Source organism: Sapajus apella, unplaced genomic scaffold (genome assembly GCF_009761245.1).
Source record: "Sapajus apella isolate SASKATOON/1434 unplaced genomic scaffold, GSC_monkey_1.0 scaffold62, whole genome shotgun sequence".
NCBI lineage: Eukaryota > Metazoa > Chordata > Mammalia > Primates > Cebidae > Sapajus > Sapajus apella.
Genome location: NW_022437002.1, coordinates 7062463 through 7081528, shown reverse-complemented (window position 1 = coordinate 7081528; position 19066 = coordinate 7062463). Strand labels below are relative to the sequence as shown.

At 41.1% G+C, this 19066-nt stretch overlaps 5 pseudogenes across 2 annotated transcripts; 1 reads left to right on the top strand and 4 right to left on the bottom strand.

The window, feature by feature from the left end:
• Window positions 1-234: 234 nt before the first annotated feature.
• LOC116529615 lies at window positions 235-904 on the bottom strand (annotated as a pseudogene).
• An 8569-nt stretch (window positions 905-9473) lies between these two features.
• On the bottom strand, window positions 9474-9932 carry LOC116529613 (annotated as a pseudogene).
• A 944-nt stretch (window positions 9933-10876) lies between these two features.
• On the bottom strand, window positions 10877-11474 carry LOC116529612 (annotated as a pseudogene).
• Window positions 11475-12289: 815 nt separating this feature from the next.
• On the top strand, window positions 12290-12588 carry LOC116529611 (annotated as a pseudogene). The gene has a single exon (XR_004259564.1). The product of XR_004259564.1 is annotated as an ATP synthase subunit e, mitochondrial pseudogene (transcript).
• A 1542-nt stretch (window positions 12589-14130) lies between these two features.
• Window positions 14131-16103, bottom strand: LOC116529255 (annotated as a pseudogene). Its single transcript, XR_004259438.1, has one exon. The product of XR_004259438.1 is annotated as a 6-phosphogluconate dehydrogenase, decarboxylating pseudogene (transcript).
• Window positions 16104-19066: the final 2963 nt, after the last annotated feature.

Below are 19066 nucleotides of genomic sequence, written 5' to 3'. Positions count from 1 at the left end.
TGAGGCAAAGGGAAGTGTATCCTGTGGAGACACAAGAGCACAAGAGAAGGCTGAAGGGGTTTTAGATTTGGTTGTTTGGGTATGTGGTGAAGGGAAGTCTGGTTTTTTTTTCCATTTTAGTTTTTATTAATAAAATAGAAATGTAAACTCAGACAACTGCTTTATTCTTTATTCTTGCATCTAATCTGACCATATATTGGAGTAGTAATTCTTTATAAAAGGACTTAGGTGAGAACTGTCAATACGTCAGTTCCATCAAAAACTGTAGGTTGGAATATCTTAAAAAGAGCAAATTAAATATGAGAAAGCACAGAAATCTCTCCCCCAAACAAGAGGGGCCTCCTTCAATAGTCTTTAATATAGCTCATTTGCAATTATATGAAAATCTATCAAGATCAATCATGTTGCACAATCCCTACAGGCTAAAACTGAGGGAACTCATGGATAATTTTCACAGCTTCATTGTAAAGTCCAAGATTAAATGTTTGGTTATCTTCTTTAAACTGGACATAAGATGCACACATGATGGCGGCCTTGCGGTTACTTTTCCAACCACTTCCATAATTCCAGAGATTTCTTTTTTTTTTTTTTTAAAGACGAGGTTTCACCTTGTTGGTTGGGCTGGTTTTGAACTCCCAACCTCAGGTGATCCGCCCGCCTTGGCCTCCAAAGTGCTTGGATTATAGGCGTGAACCACCACGCCCGGCCAATTCCAGAGATTTCTTCATCCAGGGGTTCCATCAACTCGATGCTTCCATTTTTTCCTTCTCCATCTGAAAGAATAAACATTTTTCCAGTAGGATGAATCTTCCAGCTTCTTTATGAAGGAGACAGGCTTGTTGATGAACTGAGCTAGCATGCTGGCATGGATGCGCGAACTGGGCAACTCCATCATGTCCACCATGATTATGGTCCAAGGCTGTGGTGAGTGGGAAACCCACGGATGACTGAAACTAGTCTGTTTTCTTGAGAGAAGTATAATGAAACCAGTTGGGGAATCCCTAGAATTTTGCTCCCATGGGTGTAGTAAGGATGATCTGGTCAGGTCCCTTCCATTTAGGAGTGAGCAGGGAATTGGGGTTAAGACTGGGATCTTTTACCAGAACCCAGTCTTCTGGCTGTAGGAAGGGATTAGGGGAGTCAGCGACGGGCTGTGGCAGGTATTTGACAACATATTTCCAAAATGAAACAGAGGATGGTATACAGAAGAGGGGAAACAAGAGGAGTTGGGTGAGGTGGACCTGACCTTGAGGTGGAACAAAAAGGGCAAGTGGTCTCCTATATGTGAGTTCAAAGGGGCTGAGCATTAAAGGTTTATGTGGGAGCACCCGAATTTTTAGACGGGCCAAAGGTAAAAGTGTAACAAAGTCTTTTTGTTGTTGTTGTTTTTATTTTTTAAGAGATGGAGTTTCACTCTTGTTGCCCAGGCTGGAGTGCAATGGCGCGATTTTGGCTCATTGCAACTTCCACCTTCCAGGTTCAATTCTCCCCACACAGCCTCCTGAGTAGCTGGGATTACAGGTGCCCACTACCATGCCGCTACTTTTTTGTATTTTTATTTTTAAATTTATTTGTATTTTTATTTTTTTGAGACAGAGTTTCACTCTTGTTGCCCAGGCTGGAGTGCAATGGAGCAATTTCGGCCCACTGCCACCTCTGCCTCCTGGGTTCAAGTGATTCTCCTGCATCAGCCTCCGGAATAGCTGGGATTACAGGCATGTGCCACCACACCTGGCTAATTTTGTATTTTTATTTACTTATTTATTTATTTGAGATGGAGTTTCACTGTTTTTTTTCCTAAAAAAAAAAAAAAGAAAGAAAGAAAAAAAAGAATGAAGGAGAGGAATAAAGAGAAAGAGGAAGAGGGAGAGAGAACAGGGGTGTTGCTTTATTGCCTGGGCTAGAATGCAGTCTAAAAATGGGTATGCCTATAATTGTGCTTAATAATAGAGACATGAAAAAAAAATGAGGGAAGAAAATAACAAACAAGCAGCCAACCAATATTTCACTGAAACCTGTAAATAGATGTGATGTGGTACTGATAAGAGTGTATATTTTGTGTATTTAAAGTGGAGAGCTCTATAAATGTTAATTAAGTTTACTTGTTCCAGATCTGAGTTCAAATCCTGGATATCGTTGTTAATTTTCTGTCTCATTGATCTGTCTAATATTGATGTTGAAGTCTCCCACTATTATTGTGTGGGAGTCTAAGTCTCTTTATAAGTCTTATATATCTGGGTATTCCTGTATTAGGTGCGTATATATTTAGGATCTTTAGCTCTTCTTGTTGCATTGATCCTTTTATCATTATGTAATATCCTTCTTTGCTTCCTTTGATCTTTGTTGCTTTAAAGCAACTCCTGCTTTTTATTTATTTATTTATTTTTACTCTCCATTTGGTTGGTAAATCTTTCTCCATCCTTTTGTTTTGAGTCTTTGTGTATCCTCGCATGTGAGATGGGTCTGGATGCAGCATACTGATGGGTTTTGGCTTTTTTTGCCTGTCTATGTCTTTGGATTGGGGGATTTAGTCGATTTAAATTTAGAATTAATAATAATATATGTGAGTTTAATACTGCTATTTAATGTTAGCTGGCTGTTTTGCCTATTAGTTGATGTAAATTCTTGATTATGTTAATGTTCTTTACTTTTTGGTATTTTTTAGAAAGGCCAATACTGGTTGTTCCTTTCTATTTGTAGTGGTTCTTTCAGAAGCTCTTGTAAAGCAGGCCTGGTGGTGATGAAATCTCTGAGTGCTTGCTTGTTCACAAAATATTTTATTTTTCTTTTGCTTATGAAGCTTAGTTTGGCTGGATATAAAATTCTGGATTGAAAGTTCTTTTCTTTAAGGATGTTGAATATTGGCCCCCACTCTGTTCTAGCTTGTACGTTTTCTGCTGAGAGATCTGCTGTGAGTCTGATAGGCTTCCCTTTATGGGTAAGCTGACCCTTCTCTCTGGCTGCCCTCAGTATTTTCTCCTTCATTTCAACCCTGGTGAATCTGGCGATTATGTGCCTTGAGGTTGGTCTTCTTGAGGAATATCTTTGTGGTGTTCTCTGGATTACCTGGAGTTGAATATTGTACTGCCTTGCTAGGTTGGGAAAGTTTTCCTGAATAATATCCTGAAGAATATTTTCCAACTTGGATTGATTCTCTTCGTCACATTCAGGTACACCTATCAAACGTAGATTAGGTCTTTTCACATAGTCCCATATTTCTTGGAGACTTTGCTTATTCCTTTTTGTCCTTTTTTCTCTAATCTTGTCTTCTCGTTTTATTTCATTGTTGGTCTTCGACTTCTGATATCTTTTCTTCTGCTTGATCGATTCGGCTGTTAAAACTTGTGCATAGTTTGTGAAGTTCTCGTGTTGTGTTTTTCAGCTCCATTAATTCACTTATATTCCTCTCTAAATTGTGTATTCTTGTTAACATTTCGTCAAACCTTTTTCCAAGTTCTTAGTTTCTTTGCATTGGGTTAGAACAAGTTCTTTTAATTCACAGAAGTTTCTTATCATCCACCTTTTGAAGCCTGCTTCTGTTAATGGAACACACTCGTTCTCCATCAGGCCTTGTTCCGTTGCTGATGAGGAACTGTGATGCCCCGTAGAGGGAGAGGCGTTCTGATTTTGGGTATTCTCAGCCTTTTTAGGCTGTTTTCTTCCCTTCGTTATAGATTTATCCATCTGTGTCTTTATAATTACTCTCTTTATAATTGGGTTTCTGAGTGGACGTCCAATTTGTTGCTTCCCAGTGCTAAAATCTGAGCAACCCACTGCGCCAGCCAAAACAGCGGCGTTATGATTGATGGTGCTTTTCTGACTCTGCACCAAGAACGCCGCACCAAGGCAGCGGCAAAACTGCCTCGCCGACCACAAGAGTTGTGCTGGTGACCTGTGGGGCTCCTCCGCTGGGAATCTCCTGGTGCGTGAGCAACAAAAATTCGTCTGAAAGTGTGGCGTCCTCTCGTTCTCTGCGCTTTCACTAGGAGCTACAATCTCGAGCTGCTAGTGGTCAGCCATCTTGGATCTCTAGGAGTTTCACTCTTGTTGCCCAGGCTGGAGTGCAATACCACGATCTTGGCTCATTGCAACCTCTGCCTCCCATGTTCAAGTGATTCTCCTGCCTCAGCCTCCTGAGTACCTGGGATTACAGGCATGCACTACCACACCTGGCTAATTTTGCATTTTTAGTAGAGACGGGGTTTCTCCATGTTGGTCAGGCTGGTCTCAAACTCCCGACCTGAGGTGATCTGCCTGCTTCGGCCTCCCAAAGTGCTGGGATTACAGGCATGAGCCACTGTGCCCAGCTAATTTTGTATTTTTAGTAGAGACAGGTTTCTCCATGTTGGTCAGGCTGATCTCGAACTCCTGATCTCAGGTGATCTGACTGCCTTGACCTCCCAAAATGTTGGGATTACAGGCATCAGCCACCATGCCTGGCATTTTTTGTATTTTTAGTAGAGATGGGGTTTCATCATCTTGGCCAGTCTGGTCTCAAACTACTGACCTCAGGTAATCCACCTGCCTCGGCCTCCCAGAGTGTTGGGATTACAGGCATGAGCCACCACGCCTGGCTGTAACCCAGTCTTTACGTGTCTGTAGTGAGTACCTACTAAACAAATCTCAGCAAATTTAAGAAGACAGATCATAGCAAGTATCTTTTTAGACCACAACATGGTATAAAATCCACAATAAGAAAAGTTTCAGAAATCTTACACATATGTGGAAGGTAAACAAGATGATCCTGAATGACCAATTGGTCAATGAAGAAATTAAAGTGGAATTTTTTTTGTTTTTTGAGGCAGAGTCTCCCTCTGATGTTCAGGCTGGAGTGCAGTGGTGTGATCTTGGCTCACAGCAACCTCCACCTCCTGGGTTCAAGTGATTCTCCTGCCTCAGCCTCCCAAGTAACTGGGACTACAGATGTGTGCCACCAAGCCCACCTAATTTTTTGTATTTTTAGTAGAGGCAGGGTTTCACTGTGTTAGCCAGGATGGTCTCAAGCTCCTGACCTTGTAATCTGTCCACTTTGGCCTCCCAAAGTGCTAGAATTACAGACGTGAGCCACTGTGCCCTTCCTTCCTTTTTTCCTTCCTTCCCCCCTCCTTTCCTTTATTTCTTTCTCTTTCTTTCCTTCTTTCTTTCTTTCTTTTCTTTTCTTTTTCTTTTTTTCTTTCTTCTTTCTTTCTCTTTCTGTCTCTCAAACCATTCCTTAAAATTGAAAAGAAAGGAATACTTCCAAACTCATTTTTAGATGCCAGCATTTCCTTGATTCCAAACTATATAAAGACAAAACAACAGCAACAACAAAACTACAAATTTTTATAGTTTTATATTTGACATTTAGATTTAGGCTCCATTTTGAGCTAATTTATGTGTGAGGTGAGAAGTTTAGTTCAATATGTGTATACATATATATTATATTTGCATATGTGTTGGGAAAAACCACAAAGGAGAAAGGACTTGGAGTGCCTACATAAATTGGTTATGAGTAACACATAAGGAACAACAAACTGCAGAAGGCCACAGAAGGCTTCTGAGGAGGAAGGCTTCTCCATGCCTCATGTTCTGATGCAGGGTGACCTGGACTCTGTTAACATAAACAATGTGCTCAAGGACGTAAAACCCCTTTGTAGCACTGTTATGTAGCCAGACATGTAGGCTCCTTGAAAGGCCTCTGCTCCATCAGCTGTACATAGGTAATAAGCTAAAGATAACCACAAGTTCTTGTTTTGTGAAACTCCCAAACTGCCACTATTATCAATCCTTAGGATGACACGCCAGTTCCTGCTCACTGATTCAGTTCTGGCTCACTGATTCATCCACCATCACTCCACCCCTACCCTATAGATGATAGTAATTGTAATCAATAAATAGTGTGGATGATCAGAGCTCGGGACCTTCACTGTTTCCTCCAGAGTGATAAAATGATAGCCCCCTGGTCCCACTGTCTCTCTTAATTTGTCTTTTTCTCATTCTTTTGTCTGCACTGAACTTGGGGTACCCACGGGTGATGTAGGGCTTGCTCCCTACATTCTAATGCCCAACATGGGGCTCATGGATTCCCTACGTTCTGGCACCCAATCCCTACACATATGGATTTCCAATTGTTCAAACACCATATGTTGAAAAAAAAGACTGCTGTCTCTTCACTAAATTTCCCTTTTACCTTTATCAAAAATCAATTGGCCATATTCACCTGCATTTCTCCTTGACTATCTACTCTGTTACATGAATCTGTGTGTCTCTTTATAAATATTACAATTTCTTCTTCTTCTTCCTCTTCCTCTTCTTCTTCTTCTTTTTCTTGAGACAGAGTCTCACTCTGTTGCCCAGGCTGGAGTGCAACGGTATGATCTTGGCTCACTGCAACCTCCGTTCCCCAGGTTCAAGCAATTCTTGTGTCTCAGCCTCCTGAGTTGCTGGGACTACAGGTGTCCGCTACCATACCCGGATAGTTTTTGCACTGTTAGTAGAGATGGGGTTTTGCCATGTTTGCCAGGCTGGTCTCAAACTCCTGGCCTCAAATGATCCTTTCATCTTGGTCTCTCAAAGTGCTGGGATTACAGGCATGAGTCACCACACCTGGCCAACACAATTTCTTGATTACAGTAGTTATATAGTAAGCCTTAAAAATTTTAGGCTGAGTGCTGTGGTTCATGCCTGTAATCCCAACAGTTTGGGAGGCCATGGAGGGAGGATCAATTGAGGCCATGAATTCAAGACCAGCCTGAGCAAAATAGTGAGACCCTGTGTGTACAATAAAAATTTTTTTTTAATTTTTCCAAAGGTTATTGGGGTACAGGTGGTGTTTGGTTACATAAGTTCTATAGTAACGATTTGTGAGATTTTGGTACACCCATCACCTGAGTAGTATACACTGCACCCTATTTGTAGTCTTTTATCCCTTACCCCCACTTGCAATCTTCCCCCCAGGTCCCCTCTACAAAATTAAAAAGAAAAATTAGCTAGGCATGGTGGTGCACGCCTATAGTTCCAGTTACTTGGAAGGCTGCAGCAGAAGGATCACTTGAGCACACAAGTTAGAAGTTGCAGCGAGCTATGATCACACCACTGCACTTCAGCCTGGGCAACAGAAGGAGACCTTGAGTTTTATTTTAACTTCAATGAGAATATTTAAGCCAGGTATGGTGGCTCACACCTCTAATCCCAGAACTTCAGGAGGCCAATGTAGACAGATCACTTGAGGTCAGGAGTTCAAGACCAACTTGGTCAACATGGTGAAACCTCATCTCTATTAAATATACAAAATTTAGCAGCCAGGCGTGGTGGCACATGCCTATAATCCCAGCTACTTGGGAGGCTGAGGCAGGAGAATCGCTTGAACCCAGGAGGCAGAGGTTGCAGTAAGCTGAGATTGCACCATTACATTCTAGCCTCGGTGACAGAGTGAGACCCTGTTTATAAATAAATAAATACAAATTATTTAGAGACTTTGATTTGTTTCAAAATTGTTTTGGCTCTTTTAGTTCCCTTGCTTTTCCATAAAATTTTAGAATCAGCTTGTCTATATTTACAAAAGTACTGCTGAGATTTTTTTGAGGTGGGGTCTTGCTATGTTGCCCAGGCTGGCCTTGAACCTCTGGGCTCCAGTGATCCTCCTACCTTAGCTTCCTCAGTAGTTGGAACTACAGGTGCAACACGTGCAATTACCACCTTTGCTGAGATTTTGATTGTGTGAAATCTATAGATCAATTTGGGAAGAATCTGTGTCTTTTCTACATTAAGTCTTTTAATCATGAATACCTATAGTAAAAGGCTGAATGCTTTCCCCCTAATGTCAACAAGCCAAGATTGTCTACTTTGACTACTTCAATTCAACATTGTACTGCAAATCCTAGCCCAGATAAAAAGCATACAGGTTGGAAAGAAATAAATACGACTTTTTTCTTTCTTTTTTTTTCTTTTTGAGATGGAGTCTCGCTCTGTTGCTCAGGCTGGAGTGCAGTGGTATGGTCTTGAATCACTGCAACCATTTATTTAAATCTGCTTTTTTTAATATTGGTATAATATATTTTATTAAAGATAATTTTAGTATTTTCTTTTTTAAAAATTTATTTATTTAAGTGCATACTATATCTGGCATTTCTCCCCATGTTATCTCTCCCCACCCTCCCCCTCCTTCGCCTCCCCCCGCTGTCTCTCCCCTACCCCTCCCAACTGCCCCCAGTGTGTGATGCTCCTCTCCCTGAGTTCATGTTTTTAATTTCTTTCATTATTGTTTTCAGCATATAACATAGAACATGTTTTATTAGATTTATATCTAAGTATTTCCTATTTTGAGACATTCCTATTTAAAAATTTCTATTTTTGGCGAGGCACAGTGCCTCACACCTGTAATCCCAGCACTTTGGGAGGCCAGGGCAGGTGGATCACCTGAGGTCAGGAGTTCCAGACCAGCATGGCCAATGTGGTGAAACCGCATCTCTTCTAAAAATACAGAAACTAGCTGGGCATGGTGGCAGGTGCCTGTTATCCCAGCTACTTGGGAGGCTGAGGCAGGAGAATTGCTTGAACCCAGGAGGCGGAGGTTGCAGTGAGCTGAGATTGGGCCACTGCACTCCAGCTGGGTGACAAGAGAGATACTCCATCTCAAAAATTTTTTTTAAAAAAGGAAATTCTAATTGTTCATTGCTAGTATATAAAAATACAATTGGTTTTTGTGTGTTGACCTTGCAACCTTACTAAAGACATTTATTAGTTGTAGGAGTTTTTTTTAATAGATTCCTTGGGATTATGTGTATATAAAATCATGTTATGTGGGAGTCTCTCGGAGCTTATTCTGGCTTGGGAGGCTGCTTGGTTTGAAAACAAAAAACAAAAAAAGGAAAGAAAAGTTGTGGCCAGGTGTGGTGGCTCACGCCTGTAATCCCAGCACTTTGGGAGGCCCAGGTGGGTGGATCACAAGATCAGGAATTCAAGACCAGCCTGGCCAACATGGTGAAACCCCATCTCTACTAAAAATGCAAAAAATTAGTCGAGCGTGGTGACAGGTGCCTGTAATCACAGCTACTTGGGAGGCTGAGGCAGGAGAATCGCTTGAACCCGGGAGGTGGAGGTTGCAGTGAGCCGAGACTGCACTCCAGCCTGGGAAACAGAGCAAGACTCTATCTCAAAAAAAAAAAAGAAAAAGAAAAGTTATATTTTTTTCTTTCCAATCTGTATACCTTTTTTTTATGTTGGCTAGGACTTGCAGTACAATGTTAAAGTGGTGAGCGTAGACAATCTTGGCATATTGACATTAGGGGAAAAGCATTCAGCCTTTTGCCACTAGGAATCATGTTAGCTACAGGTTTTTGCAGATGCCCATTATCAGGCTGAGGAGGTTCTTCTCAATTCTACTATTCTGAGAGTTATTTTTCTTTTTTAAAATTATGAATGGACATTGAATTTTGTCAAATACCTTTTTTTTGGGTACATAAACTATTTATTAATAGATAAGACCTACAGACTTATTTCTTTGTGGACACACCCACGGTGTGGACATGGTGGCCAGTGGTCTTGGTGTGCTGGCCTTGGACATGAAGGCCCCAGAAGTGACACAGCCCTCCATGGGCCTGAATCTTCTTCTGTCTCTCCAGGTCTTCACGGAACTTGTTGTCCAAACCCTTGGCTAGGACCTGGCTGTATTTCCCATCCTTTACATCCTTCTATCTGTCTAAGAACCAGTCTGGGATCTTGTACTGGCGTGGATTCTGCATAATGGTGATTACACATTCTACCTCATCCTCAGTGAGTTCTCCCACCTTCTTGTTGAGGTCAGTGTCTGCTTTCCTCAACACCACATGAGAGTATCTTCGGCCCACACCCTTAATGGCGGTGATGGCAAAGGCTATTTTCTGCCGCCCATCGATGTTGGTGTTGAGTACTCACAAAATATGCTGGAGCTTTTCAGGGATCACTAGAGACATGGCGGCAGGACAAGCGGTGGTGTGTAGGCCTCCTGTGGAAGAGACTGTCAAATACCTTTCTGCATCAACTGTGGAAATGGATATGATCATGCGGTTTGTCTTTAGATTATTAATATGTGATTATGCTGATTGATTTTCAAACACTGAACCAGGTCAGGCACGGTGACTCACACCTATAATCCTGAGGCCGATGTGGGAGGATGCAGTGAGCTAGCTATGATCGCACCACTTCATTCCAGTCTGGGTGACAGAGTGAGATCCTCTCTCTTTAAAAAAATAAAAAATTAAAAAACATATATATATATATATACACACACATACACACATACCCACACATTTATATATAAATATATAATAAAAATATAATATATTATTTAATATAATTATTATATAAATTATATAAAATTATATAAAACCAGACTTCCTGGAGGAAACCCCACTTGGTCCAAGTGGGGTTTGGTAACACTTGGCGTGTTATTCTCTTTATATATTCTCTTTAATAATATTTTAAAGATTTACTAATATTATATTATTAGTAAATCTTATATTTTTGTTGAGGATTTTTGTGTCTATATTGATGACAGACATTGACTTGTAGTTTCTTATCTTTGCCCTGCTTCAGAATCAGGATAATTCTGGCTATATAAAATGAGATGAGAACAGTTTCCTTTTCTTCTATCTTCTGGAGCCTACTGTGAAGATTTAGTGTCATTTTTTTTCTTTAAATGTTTGGTAAGATTTACCAGTGAAATTATCTGGGCCTGGAAATCTCTATCTTAGAAAATTTTACACTATGAATTCAATTTATTTAATTTGTATAGGACAGGTTATTTAGTTTATCTTGAATGGGTTTTGCTAGTTTTTGTTTTCTGAGCTCTTGGTCCATTTCACCTAAATTATTGAATTTTTAAATTGTGAATATATATTTTATTTAGTCATTTTGTTTACAACTGAAACTCTGGGAATTCAAAATTAATATCCTTGACTGTGAGCTTCTTATAGACACCAGAAAAATTTTCAACCTTGTGTTCCACATTATCCTGCTGTGCTTTGTCCAGATGAACCTTTATGAGCTGCCTGCCATCCAGTTTCATGTGGATTCTCTTGCCCACAGTTTTGCTTGGGAAAACCAAGTCCTCAAGGATTGCATTGTGCACAGCTGTCAGAGTATGGCTCCTGTGACGCTTTTGCTTATTTTTTGTGCGGCTTTTTCAAGTTGCCTTAGGCAGAATTCTCCTCTGAGTGATAAAGACAACATGCTTTCCACTGAACATTTTCTCCAATTCCCATACTAGCCAGACTTGGATTTTTCTGGAAATATTTCAGTTGAGGTACAGGAACAAAGATTACGATAGCTTTCCGACCACCACCAACTTTAATTTCCTTGTCTGTTGTAATATTCAGCTCCCTGAGCTGGGCCTTGAGGTCTGAGTTCATCTCCAGCTCCAGAAGAGCCTGGGAGATGCCAGACTCGAACTCGTCTGGCTTCTGGCCATTGGGCTTCACAGTCTTGGCGCTTGAACTGAACATGGGTTTCTCCTTGCTGAGCTCCAGCTTAGGAAGAGCAATTATTGAATTTTTGTGTGTAGAGTTGTTTTTGCTATTTTTGTCCTTTTAATGTTTGTAGGCCCTGTAGCAATATCTCCTCTTACATTCCTGATATTAATAAGTTGTGGCCACTCTAATTTTTCTTCATCAGTCTTGCTAGAGATTTGATCTTATTAATCTTTACAAAGAATCAAGTTTTGGTTTTATCAATTTTCCCTATTTCAATTTCATTGATTTCTGCTCTTTATTTCCTTCCTTATGCTTGCTTTGGGTTTATTTTCCTTTTCTTTTTCTAATTTCTTAAGATGTAAGCTTAGATTATTCATTTGAGATCATTCTTCTTTTCTAATATGACTTAATGCTGTAAATTTCCCTTTAAATATAGTTGACTCTTGGCCAACTACCCTGCACAGTCGAAAATCCATGTGTAACTTTTGAATCCCACAAAAACTTAATTACTAGTAGCCTGCCGTTGACCAGAAGCCTTAACAATAACATAAATGCCAATTAACTATATTTTGTATATGTATTATGTACTGTATTCTTACAATAAAGTAAGCTAGAGAAAAGAAGACGCTATTAAGAAAATAAAAAGGAAGGGAAAATATATTATTCATTATGTGTAAGTGGATCATAAAGGTCATTTTTTTTTTTTTTTTTGGTGCCAAAAGCCAGGAATGAACGAGTCATAAATGTCTTCATCCTCATCGTCTTCAGGCAGAGCAGGCTGGGGGGGAGGAAGGGAAGGGGATGATCTAGCTATCTCAAGGGTGGCAGGAGGAAGAAAATCCACTTATAAAAGTGGGTCCATGGGTACGAAGGTCAGGGCCAAGATGGTGCCGCCGGAGGTCTCTCTGCTCATCAAGCTCGGCTGCTACTCCGTCTTGTTCCTCGGCATGGCCTACGGAGCCACGAGCTACAGTTACCCAAAACCTCGGGCAGAAGAGGAAAGGAGGGTAATGGCAGAGGAGAAGCAGCAGCAGGATGAACTGAAATGGATTGCCAAAGAATTGGCAGAAGCCCAAGAGGACAGCATATTAAAGTGAGTGACCCTCCCAGCCTCTCTTTGGAGTAGCAGCGGATGAATAAAGCTTCCTGTGTTATGCGATTAAAAAAAAAAGTGGATCAATGCGGTTCAAAACTATGTTGTTGACAGGTCAACTGTACTGCTTTCGTTGTATCTCACAAATTTCGATAAGTTGTATTTTTTTGTTCTATTAAAATATTCTAATTTTACTTGAGTCTTCATTTATCCATGGTCAGTGTGTTGTTTAGAAATTTTAGAAATATGTTGTTTAATTTCCGTGTGTTTGGAGATTTCCTGTTATCTTTCTGTTATCAATTTCTAATTTAATTTCTTTATGACCAGAGAAAATGTTTATTATCTTAATTATTTTAAATTTGTTATGGTTTATTTTATAACCCAGGATATTGTCTATTTCAGTAAATGTTCCTCATGTACTTGAAAGAATGTATGTTTTAAGGTTGTTGGGTGGAGTGTCCTATAAATGTAAATTAGATCCAATTGTTTGATGATGTTATTCAATTTTTCTATTTCCTTGCTCATTTTCTGTCTACTATTTCTATCAACTACTTTGAGAGGAGTGTTGAAGTTTCCAACTATAATTGTGGATTTGTCTATTTCTCCTTTCAGTTGTTTTTTCTTTTTGAGACAGTATCTCACCGTGTTGCCCAGCATGGTCTTGAACTCCTGGGCTCAAGCAATCCTCCTGCCTCAGCCTCCCGAAGTGCTGGGATTACAGGCTCGAGTCACTGTGCCCAGCTAGTTCTGTCCGTTTTCCCTTAATGTTTTTGAAGTTCAGTTAGTTGTTAGGTGCATATATATTTAGGATTATTATGTCTTCTTGATAAATTGACCCTTTTATTATTATGTAAGGCCCCCTTTTATCTCTGGTAATTTTCTTTGCTCTGAAATTCTACTTTGTTTGGTATTAATATAATTACTCCTGTTATAGTTTGGTTAATGTTTGCATGGTATATCTTTTTTGTTTGTTTCTGTTTGAGATGGAGTCTTGCTCTGTCGCCTGGGCTGGAGTGCGATGGCACGATCTCGGCTCACTGGAACCTCCACTTCCCAGGTTCAAGCGATTCTCCTGCCTCAGCCTCCCTAGCAGCTGGGATTACAGGCGCATGCCACCATGCCCTGCTAATTTTTGTATTTTTAGTAGAGACGGGGTTTCACCATGTTGGCCAGGCTGGTCTCAAACTCCTGACCTCATGATCCACCTGCCTCGGCCTCTCAAAGTGCTGGGATTTGTGAATCACTGCGCCTGTCTGGTATATCTTTTTCATCCCTTTACTTTGAACTTTTGTGTAACATTTTATTTGAAGCCTGTTTCTTGTAGGCAATATATAGTTGGGTGATTTTCTTTTTCATCTAGAAAATTTATTATGAGGTATTTGACATACAAAAAGGCATAAAGAATGTCATGCACAGCTTGCCAGGAGCAAAAACAAAAACAAAAAAAACATGTTACTGTGAACATCCATGTACGTACTGCCCAATTGGAGAAATAAACGTGCTCAGTGGATTAAAGCTCCTGGTGCACTCTCCCTGCCTGCCTCCTCTGAGTTAAGCATGATCCTGAATGTGATGTTTCTTGTGTTCTTCTAGTCTTTTTTCGTTTTTAAAGAAAAATCTTTCTGCCAATGGGGATAATGGCTCCGTGTGGCCGAGGTGAGCCTACTTAAGAATCTGGAGAAATAGCCTCAGTCTGATGTCGGTTTTATTGAGTAAAGGAAAAGGGAATTGAGCTGCATGATACAGAGGTTCCAGTTGATCAGAGTGCACAAACACCCTTCCCGTCTGCGTGATGGGAACCGCACCAGCACAGGGGGCAAACGGAGGCCACTGCTGTGAGGACGAGGTTCCCATGCCTATGCACATGAACAGCTCCTGGTCAGTCCCAAGAGGCAAGGGCAGAGGGCACAGCGGCTCTCACAGAGCTACTTTACAAATAAACTCTGTGCCTTCCTCAGAAGTCGCTTACAACACTTAAAAAAAAAATTTTGAACAGAAAATATAGCAAAGGGCCATGTGGGCATGTCATGAGACACATGGAGTGTCCTGGTCTGTGGAATCGTGTAGGGTGACAGAAGCAGCATGATTAGGCATTGTATGATGAGGATGACACACTGCCACTGTGGCCTGTCCAATTGGTGTGGAAAAACTGCCCTGGTTTGGCCAAGACTTCATAGGTGTGAGCCCTGAATTAATCCTGCTGAGCCTGAATGAAGTTGGCTGGAAGCATCTCGTGTCTGTAACTGTCATAGAAGGAGAAGGCAGTGGTAAAAAGCGTATGGGAATGCCAGCCTGGACCCCAGTGCTGACTGCTGGCCGCCAGGAGTCCTGGCAGTTTTCAACAGCTGCCTTAAAGAAGTCATCCAGTAGGAGGTTCTGGAGTTCCTGGTTTCGATGAAATACATCCTTTATCTTTCCTAGGAGTACACTTCTGATGATGCAGCCCCCTCTCCACATCAGGGCGATGCCACCATAATTGAGGGTCCAGCCAAACTTGGTGGCTGCCTGCCTTAGCAGCATAAAGCCTTGAGCATAAGAGATGATCTTGGAAGCATAGAGGGCCTTCCGAATGTCCACCAGGAATGATTTCTTATCATCATCAAACTGGAACTTTTGGGGACCCTTCAGCTTTTTGCTAGCTTGAATTCTCTCATTCTTCAGAGATGATAAGCACCCAGCAATGACAGCTTCTCCAATGAGGGGGACGAGTATGCCGTACTCCAGGGCGGAGATGGCGGTCCACTTCCCCGTGCCCTTCTGCCCCGCGCTGTCTCTGATCTTTGGCAGCAGATGTCTGCTATCCGCATCTTGGAACTTGAGAATATTGGCTGTGATTTCAATCAGGAATAAGTCTAGCTCTGTCTTGTTCCAATCCTCAAAGGCCTGCACCATCTCGTCCTGCGCCATGCCCAGCACGTCTTTCATCAGGTGGTATGCCTTGCAGATCAGCTCCATGTCCCCATACTCTATCCTGCTGTGCACCATCTTCATGAAGTGGTCTGCTCCTTTGTCTCCCTCCCAGTCACAGCAGGGTTCTCCAGTTCCTACTTTTGCAGCAATGCCTTGGAAGATGGTCTTCATGTGGGGCCATGCTTCTTTGTTCCCTCCTGGCATGAGTGATGGGCCATACCGGGCCCCTTCCTCTCCACCACTGACTCTGCTCCCCACAAATAAAATTCCCTTGGCCTTGAGGTCTCGGCACTATCTTGTGGTATCCCTATATTCAGAATTTCCTCCATCAATGATGATGTCACCAGTGTCCAACAATGGTACCAGTTTTTTGATGAAATCAACTGCTTGCCCAGCCTTCACCAGGAGGATGATCCGCTGGGGTGTCTTCAGCTCGGAGACCATCTCCTTCAGGGACTGAGCACCCACCACTTTGGTTCCCTTTGCCTCACTGGCCGAGAAATCATCAACTTTGGAGATGGTCCTATTAAAAGCACAGACCACAAAGTCGTGGTCATTCATGTTCAGAATTAAGTTCTGGCCCATGACGGCCAATCCAATCAGGGCGATGTCAGCTTGGGCCCTGGCGGCAGACAGAAGCAGAAGAACCCAAGAGCGGCAAGGCACGGGGGGCAAGTCTAGTTGGGCGATTTAAAAAATTTCATTATGATAGGCTGGGCGCTGTGGCTAATGCCTGTAATCCCAGTGCGTTGGGAGGCTGAGGTAGGCTGATCACCTGAGGTCGGAGTTTGAGACCAGCCTGGCCAACATGGTGAAACCTAGTCTCTACTAAAAATACATAAATTAGTAGGGTATGGTGGCTTACACCTGTAGTCTCAGCTACCTGGGAGTCCGAGGCAGGAGAATTGCTTGAACTCGTGAGGCGGAGGTTGCAGTGAGCTGAGATCATGCCTTTGTACTCCAGCTTGGACGATAGAGTGAGACTCTGTCTTTGAAAAATTAAATAAATAAATAAGTAAATAATTCCATTATGATACTTTCTTTCACTTAATTGGTATTTGTAGATCAGTAAAATTTAATGTAATTATTGATAACGGTCAGATTTAGGTGTACCATTTATTTGTGCTCTGTTCCCTTTCCTTGCCCTTTTTTTTTTGCTAATTGAACATCTGTAGGTATTTCATTTTAGTTGATTCATTGTTTCTCCTTCCTTCCTTCTTTCCTTCCTTCCTCTTTCTCTCTTTTTTCTTTTCTTTTTTTTCTCTCACTATGTTGCCCAGGCTGGTCCGAAACTCCTGGGTTCAGGCGATCCTTCTGCTTCAGCCCCCCCAGTATCTTGGATTATATGCATTCATGGGTGCACCATCATGCCTGGCTGATCTGTTATGTTTTTTCACATATCTGTATATCATTTTTTTTTTTAGTGTTTGTTCTAGGGATTACAATAAACATATTAACTCTTTGTAGTCCACTTAAGAACCGGTATTTTACCACTTTTGGGGAAGTACAGAAATGTTATCACTATATAAGTTCCTTTATCTCCTTCCCCATCCTTTATGTTATAGTTATCTTATGTAGTAGAATTGCAAGCCACATCAGACAGTGTTATAATTTTTGTTATAATTTTATGTGTGTAGATATACAAACACACATATATATACACAGACACACACATACACATATACTTTTACATATGTATTTTTGTATGTGTATATGTATACTTTTACATACATATACTTTTACATATACTTTTACATATGTAAACTAAAAAGAGGAATGTTTACCCAGATATTTACCATTTCTGTTATTCTTCCTTATTCTTGACATTCCAGGTTCCCTTCATTGGAGGAATTCCATTATCCTCTGATAACTTTTTATAATCCAATTAAGAATCAATATTTTACCACTTTAGAGGAATCTGACATCCTCTAATAATGGATTTTCATTATCCTCTGATAATGTCCTTATTTTACTTCCATTTTTGAAGGATATTTTCACTGGATAAAAAGTGTATTTCTTAAAAGTTTAGGGGCAAAAATCTCAGCAAGCAAGGTGTTGATACCATCTAATGACTACCACTTACCTAATCACAATACCTGGGAGATGGAGTATTCGGTTTCACTAGTCTAGATCACATAATTACACTTTTTTTTTTTTTGAGATGGAGTTTTGCTCTTGTTGCCCAGGCTGGAGTGCAATGGTGCGATCTCGGCTCATGACAACCTCTGCCTCCCGGGTTCAAGCGACTCCTGCCTCAGCCTCCCAAGTAGCTGGGATTGCAGGCATGCACCACCATGCCAGGCTAATTTTGTATTTTTAGTAGACACAGGGTTTCTCCATGTTGGTCAGGCTGGTCTTGAACTCCCTACCTCAGGTGATCTGCCCGCCTTGGCCTCCCAAAGTTCTGGGATTACAGGCATAAGCCACTGTGCCAAGCCATAATGACACTTTTGATCCCCTTGTATCTCCTTGCTCTAGCCATTTGTGAAGTCCAACTTTTTTTGTTTGAGATGGAGTCTCACTCTGTCACCCAGTCTGGAGTGCAGGACGTGATCTCAGCTCACTGCAACCTCTGCCTCCTGAGTTCAAGTGACTCTCCTGCCTCATCCTGCCGAGTAGCTGGGACTACAGGTGCACACCACCATGCCCAGCTAATTTTTGTATTTTTAGTAGACACAGGGTTTCACCATATTGGCCAGGCTGGTCTCAAACTCCTTACCTCAGGTGATCTGTCCACCTTGGTCTCCCAAAGTGCTGGGATTACAGGCATGAGCCACTGTGCCCAACTGAATCCAATTTTTGAACTTCCAAATTCTGTGAGCCAATAGATTTCCTCTTGTACTTAACTTACTTTCACTTAGTTTTCTGTCATTTGAAGCTAGATATCCTAACAGTCATGTGCTGTATAATGACATTTTTGTCAAGGACAGATCACATATACAATAGTGGTCCCATAAGATTTTAATAATGTATTTTTACTGTAACTTTTCTATGTTCAGATATGCAAAAACTTACCAATGCGTTAGAATTGTCATAATATTGATTATAATATCATGCTGTATAGGTTTGTAGAACACAAGGAATAGTCAATACCACATAGCCTAGGTGTGTAGTAGGCTATACCATCTAAGTTTGTGTAAGCACCCTCTATGATGTTCATGCAATAACAAAATCACCTAACACCACATTTCTCAGAACATATTTCCATCATTAAGCCATGCCTGACTGTGTATGTGTACATATGTATGTACATATGTATATATATACATACATATGTATGTTTATGTATATGTATATATACGTATACATACGTATACGTATGTATACGTATATATACATACGTATGCATATATATGTATATATGCATACGTATGTATACATATATATATATGTATGTATGTGATTCCTGATAACAAGCATGCTTTAGTTTGTAGATTAATAGAGCTTGTTTCGGGGCCGGGCGCGGTGGCTCAAGCCTGTAATCCCAGCACTTTGGGAGGCCGAGGCGGGTGGATCACGAGGTCAAGAGATCGAGACCATCCTGGTCAACATGGTGAAACCCCGTCTCTACTAAAAATACAAAAAATTAGCTGGGATTACAGGCACGCGCCACCATGCCCAGCTGATTTTTTGT